The sequence below is a fragment of the Sciurus vulgaris genome, assembly GCF_902686455.1.
Source record: "Sciurus vulgaris genome assembly, chromosome: 3".
In the NCBI taxonomy this organism is placed as follows: Eukaryota; Metazoa; Chordata; class Mammalia; order Rodentia; family Sciuridae; genus Sciurus; species Sciurus vulgaris.
Genome location: NC_136463.1, coordinates 167,775,987 through 167,793,094, shown reverse-complemented (window position 1 = coordinate 167,793,094; position 17,108 = coordinate 167,775,987). Strand labels below are relative to the sequence as shown.

General features: G+C 40.8%; 1 long non-coding RNA gene across 4 annotated transcripts in view; it reads left to right on the top strand.

The window, feature by feature from the left end:
- Window positions 1-7,814, top strand: part of LOC306657298 — a 32,615-nt gene extending 24,801 nt beyond the window's left edge. For 3 of the 4 annotated variants that reach the window (XR_013762750.1, XR_013762751.1, XR_013762752.1), the window contains one exon: window positions 6,510-7,814. This is a non-coding gene — a long non-coding RNA (uncharacterized lncRNA). Of the gene's footprint in view, window positions 1-455; window positions 1,063-6,509 lie in introns of those variants that run through there. The other variant, XR_013762753.1, reaches the window with a different exon arrangement.
- Window positions 7,815-17,108: the final 9,294 nt, after the last annotated feature.

Below are 17,108 nucleotides of genomic sequence, written 5' to 3'. Positions count from 1 at the left end.
TAACTTTCCCCATTGTGGGGAAATGATTTTAATTAAAATACAGTGAATTCATTTCTGGAGGTCATAAGCCTCTGGAGAGTATGAGGGTGGGCGTGGGAGAAGGCAGCATTGAGGTGTGGAGGGAATTCTCTATTAAAGACACAAACGCAAATGTGAGCGCTGCTGCTGATGGCCCACGCTGACCCAGCACCTCTGTGAGTGGGCACTGTTTTATGGACTCCTCGTGAGGAAGCCCAGGATCCAAACTACAGTCACACCCTCCTGACAGTTTAAAAGGTGCCAGGTCCATTAACTTGGTGGCTCTGTCCCCACCCTGCTCTGAGCATAAAAATGCAGTTAGGCAGAGGGTAAAAGGATGGGAGAGTTATTTTTGTTTTCTCTTCTTCTTCTGACTACTCACAACTTTACCAAATATAGATTAATTTTTCTTCCCTTCTCTTCCCTTCTTTTGATAGGTTCTTACTATATTGCCCAGGCTGACCTTGAACTCCTAGCCTCAAATGAGCTTCCTGTCTCTGCCTCCTGAGTAGCTGAGACTATAGGTGCTTGTCATCACACTTGACTCAGGTTAAATTAAAAAAAATTATGAGTTTACAAAGTTCACACTCAATAAAAGTAGATTTAAAAAGCAAGAAAGGAGAAGTTTTGATTTCTTTGGTGAAGTTCAGTGGCAAATTCTTTTGAGTTTTATATTGAACGCCCTGATAAGTTTCGATATGAACTCCCCATACTCTAAAATTGCCCCCATATCCTCTAATTGTCCACCACCCCAACCAGTTTCTTCAAGCACAACTGAAATTTAGTATCTTATTTATTTATTTATTTTTATTAGAGCTTTATAGTTATACATGGTCACTGGGTTCATTCTGACAAACTCACCTGCATGGAAATTGATTTCAGCTCAGGATCCTTCCTTTTCCCTCCTATCCTCCCTCTCTGCTCCCTTTCTTCTTCCTCTACTAGACTTCCTTTTACTTGTCGATTAATTTATATTTCTTTCTTTATATCATCCTGTTCTTCTCTCCCCCCTTTCCTTTATTTTCCTTTAGTTTCTGCATAAGAGAGAAAACATTTGACCTTTGAGTTTTTGAGTTTAACTGATTTCACTTAGCATGATATTCTTCATTTCTATCCATTTACCAGCAAATGCCATAGTTTAATTTTTTTTTATGGCTGAGTAGAATTCCACTGTGTGTGTGTGTGTGTGTGTGTGTGTGTGTGTGTGTGTGTATACCACAATGTCTTAATCCATTTATCTATTGATGGGCTCTGGGTTGATTCCATAATTTAGCTACTGTGAATCGTGCTGCCTATAAACTTTGATGTGGCTATGTTGCTGTAGTGTGCTGATTTTAGATTTTGGGGCAGAACATCAAGCATTGGGACAGCTGGGTCATATGGTGGTTCTGTCCCTAGCAGTCCCACCATCAAAGTTCAGGCGTACCTTTTTCCCTACAACCTCAACAGCATTTATTGTTGTCATATTTTTGATCATTGTCATTCTGATTGGAGTGATATGAAATTTAGTGTAGTTTTGATTTGCATTTTCCTGGTTACTAGAGATGTTGAACATTTTTTTTCATGTATTTGTTGTCCATTTCAGTTTCTTCTTTTGAGAAGTTTCTGTTTAACTTTTTGCCCATTTATTGATTGGTTTATTTGTGTTTTTTTTTAATGTTAAATTCTTTTGAATTCTTTGATATTCTGGGTATTAATCCCCTATCAGAGGACTAGCTGGCCAAGATTTTATTTCCCATTCTATAAGCTCTCTCTTCATGCCTTTAATCATTTCCTTAGCTGTGCAGAAGCTTTTTAGTTTGATGGTATCCTACTTATTGATTCTTGTTTTTATTTCCTGTTAAGGAAGTCCATGCCAGCACCTATATGATGGAGTGTTGACCCTGCTTTCTTTTAGAAGTTGTAAGGTTTCTGGTCTAATTTCTAAGTCTTTGATCCATTTCATTTTGAGTTTTGTGCAGGGTGAGAGAGAGGTGTCTAATTATACTTTTCTTCATATAGCTCTCCAGTTTTTCCAGCACCATTTGTTGAAAAGGTTGTCTTTTCTCTAAGATATACTTTTGGCATTATTGTTAAATATCAGAGGTATGCGGATTTGTCTCTGTTTTCTACTCTGTAGGAACCAGCATCTTTATAAACCTAATTCTGAACTTTTCATTGAAATATTCATTAAGAATTCATTACACCACCTTTTGCTAACTAATGAAACAGTCTCATCTGGTGGTGTACATTAAAACTAGATAACTTCTAAAGACCCTCAAAATCTACTTTGGAATGCACGATAAATCCTATCTTTCACCTACCCACACACTCTGCTTAATCTTGGTCTCAGTCCATCAGAAGCATGCACCACATGGAAATTGTAGCACTGTTTTCAGCCCTGTGAAACCCCAGTCATGTCCTGCCACAGGAGCAAGTGAGGAGTGGGGTGCGAGAGGGAACTAAAGAGAGAAGTGGGAGGAGCCGTCAATCCATCATAAATTCTAACCACCTATCGCCAGGTGTGCTTGGCTCCTTTCAGCTTAAGAGACAAGAGGAAAGTGAATAGCAGATTTCCACGTGGGTCACTTTAGAAAATACTGAGCAATAGAGCAAATTCATCCCTGTGATCTCTGGGAAATCGTTCTCCATGGAAGGGCACAGGGCAAGCTGTGTTTGAGGATCAATTAGTGGGATTTGGGATTCTGCCTACATCAGATTCATACATTTAACATTTTTGAGTCAGGAAGTTAGGAAAGTTTTCGTGCACTTCATTTTTATCTGTATTTGGCTAAGTATGTGAGTTGCCATGAGGAAATAAACAAATGCAGCTTTCCCTTTTCTTCGCCCCAAATGCCACTCTGCAGGACCCGTGTTCCAGGCCAATGACAGTGGTACCCTTCCCCTAACTTATCATCCTTCCCTGCTGCCCTTTCCACATGGCAGTTTGGGCTGAGCAGAGGCCCCAGGGCTGTTCATTATGGAGAAGAAGGTGGGAGATGGCATTGTGGACACTGGATTCCTGTCCCTAGATCCCTTCTTGCTTTTATGTGACCCCTGCCTGCAGCCTTGGCTCTGTTTCACCCTCAGGGACCAGACTTGTCCTTTGTTGGAAAATTAAAAGTCTCACAATGCAGGTCACACACTGATGAGCTGCCCTACTCTGATGTTTGGCTCCAATTCTGGTAACTGGGATTTTGCTTTGATCTGTGATTCAACTGGGTCATTGTCTTGTTATCCTGGACTTGTGTCCTTGCCCTGAATTTCGGTTCATCTAGGCCTGAGGTCATTCCTCTGAACTTTAGCCCCTGAGCTTGGCTCTGTTCCTAGCTATTGGAACACCCCATTTTTCCCACTAGTTGATCCCTGTTTAATGCTGTGTTTGTTTTCTCCATGGTGCTTCTGTTTGTCCATCATGGCTCCGCCTCCCTGAGGCTAGCTCTCCTCAGACTCTGACCTGGGTGATCTACCCAGATCACTTGGCGAGCATATCCCTATTCACTTATGATTCTCTAGTGATCACTGAATGGTAAAGCTACAGATAGGGAAAGTCCTCAGCGATGGGGCTCTCATACTTACCCTCCGCCATTCGCCTCATTCATGGGAGATCTAAAAAAAGACTGACCTGGGTCACCATCTATTAATTAAAATTTAATTGATTAAAGAAGGAGAAACAGACTTTATCCAGTTGATTTTAAAAAATATGATTTTTACCAAGCCCCATCAGGTAAGATGTAGGGTAACTCTAAGGACCTTAGCTTCAGGAGACCCTAGACCTTCCTTTTAGGACACTCTGTGACTTCTTGGCCTTTCTTGGCTGTTTCCCTTAACAAAAATCTCCATAGTCCCAGGAAAGGAATCTTACTAGTCTAGTTTCATTTGAGAACTTATCCCTGAATATATCAGCACAGGTCACATCGCCAAGTCAAGACATGACCACTGGGACTCCCTTCTATGTACCAGGGCAGTCCTCAGGAAAGGACCAGGATGTGAACTGACAGCTCATCCCAGGTTTCACACCAGACCCAATCATACTGGCCTCATGGGACATGCCATCCTTACCACACCAGCCCGGCATGCACCTCAGTTTTCTCAAGCACAGCTGAAATATTTTTAAAGGTTGTCACTGAAGTCTAGATCTTTGTGTGTACAACACTAGAGTTTGAATCTAGGGCCTTGCACTTGCTAGGCGAGGGCTGTACCACTACGCAACATCCCCATCCTTTAATGAAAAATTTGTTTTGAGATAGCGCCTTGCTGAATTGCCCAGAATGGCCTCCAGCTTGCATTTCTCCTGCCTCAGGATCCTAAGTAGCTGGGATTACAGGTGTGCACCACCACACCTGGCTTGAACCCTAGATTTTAAACAAAAAACATTGAGTAAAGGAGGAATGAGCAACTGGACATGTATTTTATAAGTTAGGTCTTGTTCATCTTCAGCTTGAGATACCTTGCAGTTGCCTCCTTGCCTTCCTCAGGGGTGGGTCCCTGTGTTGAAAGCCATATTTAATCTTCATATAAGGAATGCCCTAAGCCAGTTGAGCCAATTCAAGTTCACAAGGAGAGCTGAAGAAAGACTAGGAACTATTACAGCTTTTGGCTAAGACCTCCTTTGGAGGTCGACTTTCTCAAATGAGCAATCTTGCTATTAATGTCTGTTTCAGGAGTGACCCCATTTCCTTTGTACAGGAGTGTGATCTGGTCTGATGGCCTCAATAATCTAGTCTATGAGAGCACTATATATATAAACCTTTTGTCTCCAGGGAGGCACATCTCGCAGCCTGCTAGACTCCATGGGCAGCATTTACACTTACATTATATAATTCATTACTTAACACAAGTCTCATAGAAGTCTCTTGGAAAAGTGCTGTGGACAAATACGTTTAGTAAACTGCCTATTCTGTCTTCCTTTCACAGGCTCAGAATACTTAACACCTCATTATTGACCTAAGAAAAAGCAGGAAGGAGGTTAATTTAATACAGTATTTCCCAAACTTAATGGGTAGTGGAATCCTTTTCCTATTTATTCATATCTTTCAGTAGAACACTATTAAGGAAATGAAGAAACTATTAAGGAAATAGTTTAATGTTTCCAGTCTTCCTACAAAGAAAGTGTTGCTATTCTCATTTTACAGACCCACCTCATTGTACTTGTACAGATTGACCAAGTCTTGCAATTTTTGCAGCTCTAGTTGACACCTTGACTATAACCTGTGAGAGATTCTGAAGTAGGGAACCCAGTCAAGCTATCCTTTGGTTTCTGATTGATGGAAGCCATGAGATAATAAATGTTGTCCTAAGGTGTTTAATTTTGGAATAATTTTCCCTTAGCCATTGTGTTAGTTAACTTATCATTACTGTGACAAAATACCTGAGAAAATCAACTTAGAGGAGGAAAGATTTGTTTGAATTCATGGTTTCAGAGGTTTCAGCATATGGTGAGACAGATGATCATGGCATGAGAGTATGGTAGAACAAGGCTGCTTACTTCATGGCAGCCAGGAAGCAGAGGGCTAGAGGGGACAGACTGGGAACAAGAGATACTCTTCCAGGGCATGCCCCCAATGACCTACTTCCTCCAACTAGACCCCATTGCCTATAGTTTCCAGCACCTCCAAATAGTCAATCAATAGCTAGTCCATTGACCAGATAAGAGCCACCCACCTGATCTCATCACCTCCCCAAACCACCACCTCTGAACATTGCTGCACTGAGAACCAAGACTTCAACACATTCCAGATCTAAACCATAGCAGCCATAGGTAAGTAACATGCCCCACCCACAGTTGGAGCCTGAGAGTATCCAATTTTTATGGTTCTTTGGCCACTTTCTCTTTTTAAAAGAGAATGCAGAAAAGTTGCAGAATATCCACCTCCAGTCTTTCACTAGAAAGAAATGTCCACATAGCTGGAAAAATTCTGCCTGTGACATTTAGACAATATAGTGTAAGGAAAAATACTGACGAAGAGAACGAGGCAAGTTCACAGGAAACAGAAAACACCTTTTCTGACTATTTCGTATCAGACATTTTGCACTGTTTGCTTTCTCTCCACTCACCATGTCCACCAGCTAAATCTCCAGGTTCTGATATCTTTAATGCTTACTTTTACTAGTTGATGCAAAAGACATGAAGCACTATTTATAAATGAGTATCTTATTTGGGTTTATTTTTCTGTTGAGATTGTAACATTACTTTTTTTTCCCCAGTACTGGGGATTGAACTCAAGGTCTTGCTCATGGTAGGCAAGTGTGATACTGTAGCATATTGATATTGACGGGCTGTTTTAAATGTGATACACTGGGGTGCCCATTTAGGGAAATAACATACACAATATCCTAGCACCTGTCCTGTGCTAGGCACTGGAGAATGTGCTCAGAATCCTGAGACTTCCTTGGGTGGCAATGCAAAGAACCCAGGATCCTCATGTATACAGCATACTGTAGGTGCCAGCATCTGAGTATTTCTGCTATTGCAAAATACTCTTTTCATTTTCTGATCTCTTCACTTTCAGTAATGGAAACTCAACAACCCTGCGTCCATGAAGAGAGCTGGAAGTATTTGAGGGAAGACCAAGTGGTTGCCTACACAAAGCCCTCCTGAAATCGTTTAGCCTGATTCTTGCAAGTACAGAAGCAAAACATTAAGTTACCCAGAAAAGATCAGACTTTGCAAATGAATTTGCAAATTAAATTTGTATGCAACTAAGGGAAAACCAGAACACTGGTTTATCAACTTACAGGGGAGAGTGGAATTCCAAGAGACTGGAATATTCATTTCTCAGTCCCTGGTGTGTCTTTGCAGAACTTTCTCCACATCCTGGTATATAGGAGGCTGAATGAATCAACGAGGGATTCTTTGGTAAAGGAACAATTGTAAGATTTCATCCAGACTGTGAGGAGACTTCCTGCAATACCTTGTTTCTGAGTGGAATACACTTCTCCAGAGGCAGACACATTCCAGTGCCCCTTGTTCAGAATTCATGTTTCTGCATGTAGCCAGAAACACACTGCTAGGTTTTCTTCTTGGCTTCTGGATTTCTAAGTTGATGCATTCCTTTTTTTAAAAAAAATATTTTTTAGATGTTGATAGACCTTTATTTTATTCATTTATTTATATGTGGTGCTAAGAATTGTACCCAGTGCCTCACACATGCTAGGCAAGTGCTCTACCACTGAGCCACAACCTCCACCCCTTGATTCATCCTTTCTTTAGAAGGAATAGCTCTAGTGGTATCTATAATGGTAGAATATGAATATATCATGATTTAATTAGTTTAACTTCAAGAGGATCCAGTGAAAGGTGTCAAGTTGAATCATTCCATACTTCAGGGTGATTGGTGGAGAGAGGAAGAAAAGGAGGTACAGATTTTTTTGGTGTTTTATTGGAAACAGGAAGATGAGAAAGAGGTTTCTTTTCTTAAGTAGCAGGAGATGGGATGCTTTTGTAACACAGTGGTCCAGAATTTGCAGAATCTCACTGGGGAGAATGATACTGACATGTTGGTCTAGGAGATGCGCCAAGGGCAGCCTTGAGGAGCATGCCTGCTGCAGGGTTGAACAACAGGAAGGAGAGCACATACTCAGATGTGCATGAGCATCAGGGTGACAGTGGGCACATGGGACTGGAGGAGGGAAGGGCCCTGTTAGGATTTTCTTGGGTTACATAGTCCTGGAGACTTATGATGTGTGGATATGGTGGGGGGAACACAGGCAGGGAGAGGTAGGGGAGCATATGAAAAAATAACTGAAGTTGGATTCTCTCCCAACTCTGGTAGATACAGGGTGAGCCAATCGCATACTAACTTAGAAAATGAAGAAATGTGTTCTATCTACCTTTCTTTCTTTCTTTCTTTCTTTCTTTCTTTCTTTCTTTCTTTCTTTCTTTCTTTCTTTCTTTCTTTCTTTCTTTCTCCTTCCTTCCTTCCTTCCTTCCTTCCTTCCTTTCTTTCTTTCTTTCTCTTTCTTTCTTTCTTTCTTTCTTTCTTTCTCTTTCTTTCTTTCTTTCTTTCTTTCTTTCTTTCTTTCTTTCTTTCTTTCTTTCTTTCTTTCTCCTTCCTTCCTTCCTTCCTTCCTTCCTTTCTTTCTTTCTTTCTCTTTCTTTCTTTCTTTCTTTCTTTCTTTCTTTCTTTCTTTCTTTCTTTCTTTCTTTCTCTCTCTCTCTCTCTCTCTCTCTCTCTCTCTCTCTCTCTCCCTCCCTCCCTCCCTCCCTCCCTCCCTCCCTCCCTTCCTTCCTTTCTTTCTTTCTTTCTTTTCTTTTCTTTTCTTTTCCTTTCTTTCTTTCTTTCTCTTTCTTTCCACCTTAATATCAAGGAGAAAGCTCCGGTGAGGATCTTTACTGATGTTGTCCGGGTCCCACTTGGGTTGACTCAGATCTGTACACCTGTGTCTGCCTACTGGACCACTAGCCTAGCAGGACTGAACGTCATTCCTACCAGCTCATCTCCATACAACCAGTACTGACCCCGTACTCCTGAGCTTCAGGGGAAAACAAGGAAGCCAGCAGGTACTGCTTATGGAGGTTTTTCTCTAAAGCAGTAGCTCTCAACTCTGGCTATACATTAGAATAAACTGTAGAGATCTGGAAAAAATAGTCATATCTGGGCCCAACCCCCAACCAATGAATCAGAATCTCTAGGGGTGGAAATCAACCCAAGCATGTCTTTTTTTTTTTTTTTTTTTTTTTTTTTTTTTAGGAGTTCTCTCTGTAATTTTAATACACAGCCAGTGAGAGTCACTGGTCTGGGGCCCCAAGGTAGGTGGTGGTTATGTAATTGAGAGCTGAAGGCTCTGCTAGGATAAAATGTCACTAAGTTGAAAAACAGATTCTCTTTCAGTCGTCTTCTTTTTCTTTTTTTTTTTTTTCAATTCTGGGGATCAAATCCAGGGCCTCACTCATGGCAGGTAAGTAGTCTACCAATGAGCTACACCCCGCAGCCCATTTTAAAGTATTGATACTAACAATCTAAGAACAAGGAGATGAGTGAACACAGGTGCTTGACCCTTCAGAAGAAAGGCCAGTGTTGGGAGTCAGGTGTGACTATTTGACAAGAGGAAACGCCGAAAGTTTGGAGTCTTTTGGAATATGCTTACTGCTTGAAATAATGTCTGAAAGTTGAGACTAATATGAATTATTTAGACCTTTGGGGAGACTCTTTGCGATGGAATCAATTTTCCTTATCCTTTCTCTGCATAGTCAGACTGAAATGGTCAAACCTCGGGAGTAAAACTGACTTTACAAACAGCAGCAAAAGAAAGTTCCAATGTTCACTACTGTGCTGCTGATAAAACTTAAAATTGATTGAGATGGCCCTTGGGAAGTCTCAAGAAAACTTAAATCTTGTTGCTATAAAGTATTATAATTTCCTTTGTATCTCATATTCATGAGATGTGTGAGATGCATTTAATGAGAACTCAGAGAGGGGCTAGCAGCTTGGTCTTTTTTATTTTCTCTCTTTTTTTTCCTGCACTGGGGATTAAATCCAGGGCATCATGCATGCTAGGCAAGCACTGTACCACTGAGCTACATCCCCAGTTCAGCTTGTTGTTGTTGTTGTTTGTTTTTTTATGTGCTACAGAATAAAGATTCAGAGACTGAATTTAAAATTCACATTTTATTTTTTTCTTTGAAAGTTTTTGCCTTCTGGCTCGAGTAAGAGTCATGTTCAAGAGCCTTTCCACTTTTGGTGTGACTGGAGTGATTGTCTGACAGCCCTTGTTTGTCTCCAAGGGTTCCAGTTTACACCTGTTTTCTTAGCATAGGTATCAATAGCCCACCCTTTCATTTTCAAATGTGCCCTGGGTTAGGCAATAGAAAACGTGATGTTGTGGTTTGGATATGTGGTCTCCCCCAGAAGCTCATGTGGGAAACAATGGTAGAATGTTCAGAACTGAAGTGGTTACATTACGAGTTGTGACCTAATCAGTGGATTAATTCATCAATAAGGATAACTGGGTGGAAATGGCAGGCAGGTAGATGTGGCTGGATGACATGGGTCACTAGGGGCATTCCTTTGAGGTTTATAGCTTGGTGTGGGGTGGTCTCTGCTTCCTGGCTAGCATGCCCTGAGCTACTTCCTTCTGTCATGCCCTCCTGCCATGATGTTCTGCCTCACTTGGTCCCAGAACTGTGGAGTTGGCCAACCATGAACTGAACCTCTGACCATGAGCCAAAATAAACTTTTTCTTCTTTAAGTTGTTCTTGTCAGGTCTTTTGGTCACAATGATGACAATACTGACTAAAATGGGTTGTCACCATTGTCCTCACAGAGTGTACCTGTGGGCTGGGAAGAAGAGACCTGTGTTCTGGTACTATTTCTTCCACTAACCGGCTCTGTGCTCAGAATATTAGTTTCTTTTTAGGGACTTAGTTTCCTTCTTAATCAAGTACAAGAATGTCTAACTCAGGGATCCCAGGACTAGCCTCCCAGACAGTGAACAACACTACACACAGTCTTTTGTATGAGCTTTGTGTGTAAGACATACAAAGATGTATGTCTTTTTTTCTGGGGAACGTTTTGGTAGCTGTTATCATATTTTCAAAGGGTTTCATGATTGCAAACTGGTAAAGACTCACATTGGATGAGCTCTGTAGTGCTGTTAATCTCCAGAATTCTGTGTTTCTGTGTTTATGATACTTTTAAAATAGAACTTGGGAATCAGTTACAGAGTTGTCTGAGAATATCTCCACAGTGAGAACTGTATCATAATTGATTTTCCTTGTACCAAACAAATAAATGGAATCTTATTTTTAGAGGCAGGCAGCCCACACATGGCCGTGGTAAAGGGACTCTCCAGTGAGACAGATGGGAACCCTGCAGTTGGGAATACGGAACATCTCTTGTGGGAGGAACACAGGAAGGAAAAAGGAGACACCCCAGAGGGAGGCATGGGTTTCTGTGAAGGGAGTATGATTCAGGAGGGGACCAAAGAAATGTCGTGGCCTTCCTGTGTAAGACTGATAGAAAAGAGGATGGGGGATAAGTAATTAGGGGAAGTAATTATAGATTAAAAATAAGATCGTAGGCCAGAGGTCTGCAGAAATGTTTTCAGCTGGTACATGATTGTGGGAGGATCAGTTGCAAAACCAGAATTGAACTGCATGATCTTTAACTGCATGACTGGAACCCTGTGCTTGCTCATGGAGGCTCATTTCCCTCTTTTCCCTGACTCTGAGGAAACCTTTCTGTCTCTTCTTTTAGAATCAGTGCACTTGCCAAAGTCCTGGCTCCCATTTTTTCCCCTAAAATTACACCTCACTAAGAACATTTAAGTTTTTATACCTACGTGTTGTAGTGAGAAAATTTGCTTTGAAATGATGATCAGAGTTGTCCTTAGTGACTTTTTCTGAAAAAAAGTATCACTTGAGCAAGATAGGCTAGAGATTGCTCTTTTGGGTTCAGAGTGGTCACTGAAACTATTATAAAACTGGCTATGAAGAGGTCAAAAGTGATTTGGACAAAATAGTTTTTAGAGGATGAGCCTAAGACCTGAGAAGCCCCAGAGAACTAGCCCTGATGATAACAAGAAACATTGGGCAAAAACTGAAATTTCTTTAGAATCTTCCATGAAGTAACTCATGATTGATGGTGAAAAATTAGCTATTTCCCTCATGTTCATTGTTGAACAGTCCTTAGTAAAAATATAATATTTATATTGAAGTACCACTCACATCACTAAAGTGATAACTTTTTGTGAGGTAGCACTATACAGCAGATAGATACAGTGGTCTCTAGACTGAAATTTGTGTACCTCAGGGGAGATGCAAAATGATCCATTGGGTAATTGGAAAAAAAACCTTACCCTTTAAACTTCTTTTAGAGCTAAAGCCACTGTCTATTCTTTGCAAGGTGTTTTCTTGGGAGATTTGTTTATATAATGTGCTATGTGAAAACGAGTTATATGATTTCAACCCTGTAAGAGCCTAGAATTCTGCAGAATGAATACTAGAACATTTTTAATGTGACCAGATTAGCAAGTTGTCTCTGATATAAAGTGGGAACAGCCTTATCACGGTTAATATGAATTGTCAACTCGATTGAATTAAGAGATGTCTAAGAGGTTTCTGGGTGTCTCAATGGGGTGTTTCCTGGAATGATTGGCATTTGGGGCAGAGAACTGAGGTGGAAATCCACCCTAAATGTGGGCAGCATAGGCCAATAGATTGGGGACCTGGATAGACAAAAGTTGGAAGAACAAGGAAGCAGCAGCGGATGCAAGCTCAATTTTCTTGAGTAGGTTCTTTAATTGCTACTACAATCACCCAAGGACATCAGACTCCAGCTCTTTCACTCCTCCAAAGAGGACTCTGACCAGTGACTTTCAGGGATTTTCCAGGTCTTTGGTCCTGGACTTCAGCCACAGCCTTGATCCCTCTTGTTTTGAGGTTTCAGCTTCTTGGATTGAGCAGCTAGTGGTTTCTCCAGCTGTCCAGCCTGCAGACAGCCACTGTGGTACTATCCAGCTTCTGGTCATGTAAGCCAGTCTAATACATCCCCTAATATACCTCCTGTCGATTCTGTTACTCTAGAGAACCCTAACTAATACAAGCCTGAAGTTGTTGAGAAAAGAGACTCCACAAAATGGATGAACACTGGACAGTGGATTCAATCCATGTTTAAGGTGAATGATACACAGTTGAGATATTCAGGATTTTGGAAGAGTTTGATTCACCACAATCAGCACCCCTCTGCCCCAGAACGAACTTGTGTTCTTCTCTGCCATTTCTGTCATCAAGTGGCAAGCAAAATAAAATCTCAAATTTATTATAGTTCTAGTATCATGTCTGACAATGTCATTCAAAATAGTAAAGAACGTTCTGATAGGGATTAACTGTGTGATAATTATAGGCAGGTAGGGTGTGACTGGAGGAGGTTGGTCATTGGGGGTGTACCTCTGTGGTATATATGTGTTTTTCCTGGAGAACAGAGCCATCTCTCTGCTTCCAGATTGTCATGTACTGAGATGCTTTCTTATGTCACACACTTCTGTCCTGGTGTCTGCCTCACCTCCGGCCCAGGGCAATGGTGTTGACTATCTAAGGACTGAGACCTCTGAAACTGTGAACCCCCAAATAAATGTTTCCTCAAAAAAAAAAAAAAAAAAAAGGTAAGTAAAACAAAAATCAGTACTGAGAGTTGGGTATAACCAATGCCAATGATTTAACTGGCTGGTCAGGGACCTGGAAAGAACATAATTGAAAATTGGTGACAAAGACGTTTGGGGAAGAGGTATGTGGATAGACCTCTGAATGAGCAAAGAATATAAAGATATTTGTGACCCATGTAAATGCTCCCCAGATGGTGACCTCCGCAGAGGAGGAATTTAATAATCAAGTGGGTAGACTGACCCAGCCTTGTGGATAGCAGTCAGCCTCTTTCCTCAGCCCAAACCGCTAAAGAACAAAGTGGTCATGCTGGGAGGGATGGCAGTTATGCATGGGGTCAGCAACATAAATTTGCACCCACCAAGGCTGATCTGGCTACAGCCACTTCTGAGTGCCCAATTTGCCAGTGGCAGAGACCAATCTTAAGTCCCCAGTATGGCATCAATCTCAGGTGAGATTAGCCAGTGACCTGGTTGTGTTTGATTATATTGGACCACTTCCATGGAAGAGGCAGTGGTTTGTTCTTACTGGAATACTTATTCTGGGTATGGATTTACCTCCCTGCACATAATGCTTCAACCAAAAATCACCATTTGTGAACTTATAGAATGCCTTACCCACTGTCCTGGTATTCCACACAGAATTGCTTCTAACTAAAGAACTCACTTTACAGCCAAAGAAGTATGGCAATGGGTTCATGGGATTCACTGGTATTACCATGTTCCCTACCATCCAGAAGCAGTTGGTTTGATAGAATGGTGAAATGACCTTTTGAAGATTCAGTTACAGTGCCAGCTAAGTGGCAATACCTTGCAAGACTGAGGCAAGTTTCGCAGAAGGCTGTCTATACTCTGAATCGGCACCAACTGTATGGTACTATCTCTTCTATTGCTAGGATTCATGGGTCCAGAAAGCAAGGGGTGAGAATGGTAGCACTTGCCATTACCCCTAGTGGTCTACCAGCAAAGTTTTTGCTTCCTGTCTCTGCAACTTTATGTTCTGCTGGCCTAGAATCTTAGTTCCAGAGGGAAGCATGCTTCTACTAGGGGTCATAACAATGATTTCATTAAACTGGAAGCTAAACTCCCCTGGTCACTTTGGGTTTCTAATGCCTCTGAGTCAACAGTCTAAGAAGGGAATTTTGGTATTGGTGGGGGATGAATGATCCAGATCATCAAAGGGAGATTGGATTATTACTCCTCAATGAAGGTAAGGAAGAGGATGTCTGGAATGTAGGAGATCCCTTAGGGCATCTCTTGGGAATGCCATATCCTGTTATTAAGGTCAGTGGGAAACTACAACAACCCAATCCAGACAGAATGAAAAATGTTTCAGACCCTTCAGGAATGAAGGTGTGGCTCACCCCTCCAGGTAAAGAACCAAGACCTTCTTAAGTGCTTGCAAAAGGCAGAGGGAATACAGAATGGGTAGTAGAAGAAGGTAGTTAAAAGTACAACTGAGGTCACGTGACCAGTTCCAGGAATGAAAATGCAATTGTCACTACAACTGCTTTCCTGTTTTGTTCAGAACATGTTTGTGCATAACTACACGTGTTAAGTGGACATGTTTGTTACGCTCATCTGCTATTCATTTGTTATGTAGTATAATATTGATTGACTTGATGTCAGTATTTAAAGTGTTATTAAATCTACATTAGTGTATTGAAGTTGTGGGATATCAGAAAAGCAAGAATCACTCAAACAATTTTTTTCCCTCTTATTCTGGGGAAGGAACATTTTGGGTTGTATGAAGCATGATTATATCGTGTTTAGTGGACTTATGACCTTGTTATTGGGTTTAGTTGGAGAGTAAGTACAACATAAAGCATCCTGTTTGGATATCGGTTTGACAAGGGGTGGACTTGTGATGGTTAATATGAATTATCAACTTGATTTGATTAAGAGATGCCTAAGATTAAGAGGCCTTTGGGTGTGTTAATGAGTGTGTTTCTAGGAATGATTGGCATGTGGATAGAAAATTGAGGTGGAATCCCACTCTTAGTGTGGAGTAGCACAGTCCAGTAGGTTGGGGATCTGGATGAAGCAAAAGTTGGAAGAACAGAGCAGCAGCAGCAGAGGCAAAGCTTGATTCTTCTTGAGTGAGTTCTTTGATGTGATCGCCTGAAAACATCAGACTCTGGTTCCTTCACTTTTCCAAAGCAGACTCTGACCCGCGACTCTCCAGGGAGTTTCCAAGTCTTTGGTCCCAGATTGGGGCTATGTCATTGATCTCTTTTGTTCTGAGGCTCCAGTTTCTTGGACTGAGTAGCTACGAGTTCCCCCAGCAGACAGCTATTGTGGTACTATCCAGCTTCTGGTCACATAAACCAATATAAAAATATCTCCTTTTTATAATTATTCATATATATGTATATGTGAATATTGATTCTGTTCCTCTAGAGAGCCCTGACTAATACAAGTCTGAAGATATTGAGAAAAAGGACTCCACAAAACGGATGACCAGAGGGCAGTGGATTTGATACACGAGACCTTACATTGAGAATTTTGGAAGATTTTGATTCACCACAATCAGCACCCCTCTGTCCCTGAAAGAACTTATGTTCTTCTCTGCAACTTCTCTCATCAAGTGGCAAGCAAAATAAAATCTCAGATTCATTGTAGTTTTAGTATCGTTTATGTCGATGTTATTCAAAAGAATAGAAAATGATGAGGAAAAATGGACAAACACAGGAAAACAACCGAATTCAATGGAAGAATACTATGAAAGCTAACTCCTAAGTCTTAGCTGAGGTCATTGGCTCTCTGTCTTTGTTCTTCATCAGAATAATGTGAGGAAATTTCAAAAAATTCTAATGTCTGAGAGTCTTCTCCAGAGATTCTTGTTAAATTGTCAGGGGTAGAGTCTTATCAGCATTTTTCAAGAGTCGCCTAGATAAAACTTATATGCATTGAAACTGTTGGTCAATTCCTCTAAAAACTCAACCTTCCATGTCTTGCTGGCTTGAAGGTCACCAAGGAATGCCCAGTGTTAAACTTTAATTTATTTTTGTGTTAAACATTAAAGATTATATATACCTGCTCTCTTTTTCTCTGAATCTTAGGACAAAAAATATTTTATCAGAAAGAACATCTGATTCTATCAGAAATTATTTCCTCTCATCCTAAACTCCTGAAGAGGTACCTTCTGATTTAAAATCCTTCCTCTCTTTCATTCTCCAGTGTGGTAGTAGAATTCATAAAGGAAAATGCTAATGAATCATGTAATGTTGAGGGAACTCAAGGAAGAATAGAATAGAATCAGTTACCTCAATCCACTCATCATTTTTCAAGGGAAATGAATGTTTGAATTTCTCCTTTAAGTTATTGGTTGCTTTGGGGTTGGTAGAGGTATCTAGTTGCTCAGCTACTTTTCTCACCTTGGAGCCTGCAGACAGAACTCACCCCTCATTTTGATATTTCCTTTTTGTGGTATATACATCTTCCACCTGAAACCCCTCTGATACTTTGTGAAGTCACAGGAAACTTGGAGAACAGAAATGATTTCTGCATGAAACAGTAGTAACATAAAATTTGGGGGAAATTTCTCTTTTGAGTTTATTTTAGGCACCTTGAAATGCAAAGAAAAAGAGAAATTAAAGTAAAATAATTGGCATAAAGAGTGAGTGACAAAAGAAATCTTATGCACTCTTGTGCTATCCGTGGGTGTTGGTCAACAAAAAAGAGCTTGTACCATTTAGTTTAAAAAAGGGAATTTAGTATGGGGAAGTAAGAAAAAGAAAGAAAAAAAGTGTGTTGAAAGGGGTAAAAAAGTCAAATAGGTGATGAGGAGGCAAACCAGGGATTAGAGGTATAGCAAGCCTTTGTCAGAAGAGATCTAGTGATAGGCAATGTTAACAGAGGCAGGAAGTCAGGTCTGCCAGATACATCAGTAAAAAATGGGGAATCTGCTAGCAGGAGCTGAGAACAGAGAGAAAAGAGCTTTTTTGCTGGAACAGAACTAAGAAAGAAAGAGAACACACCGAATCCTTCCTTACTCTATTTTCTAGTGC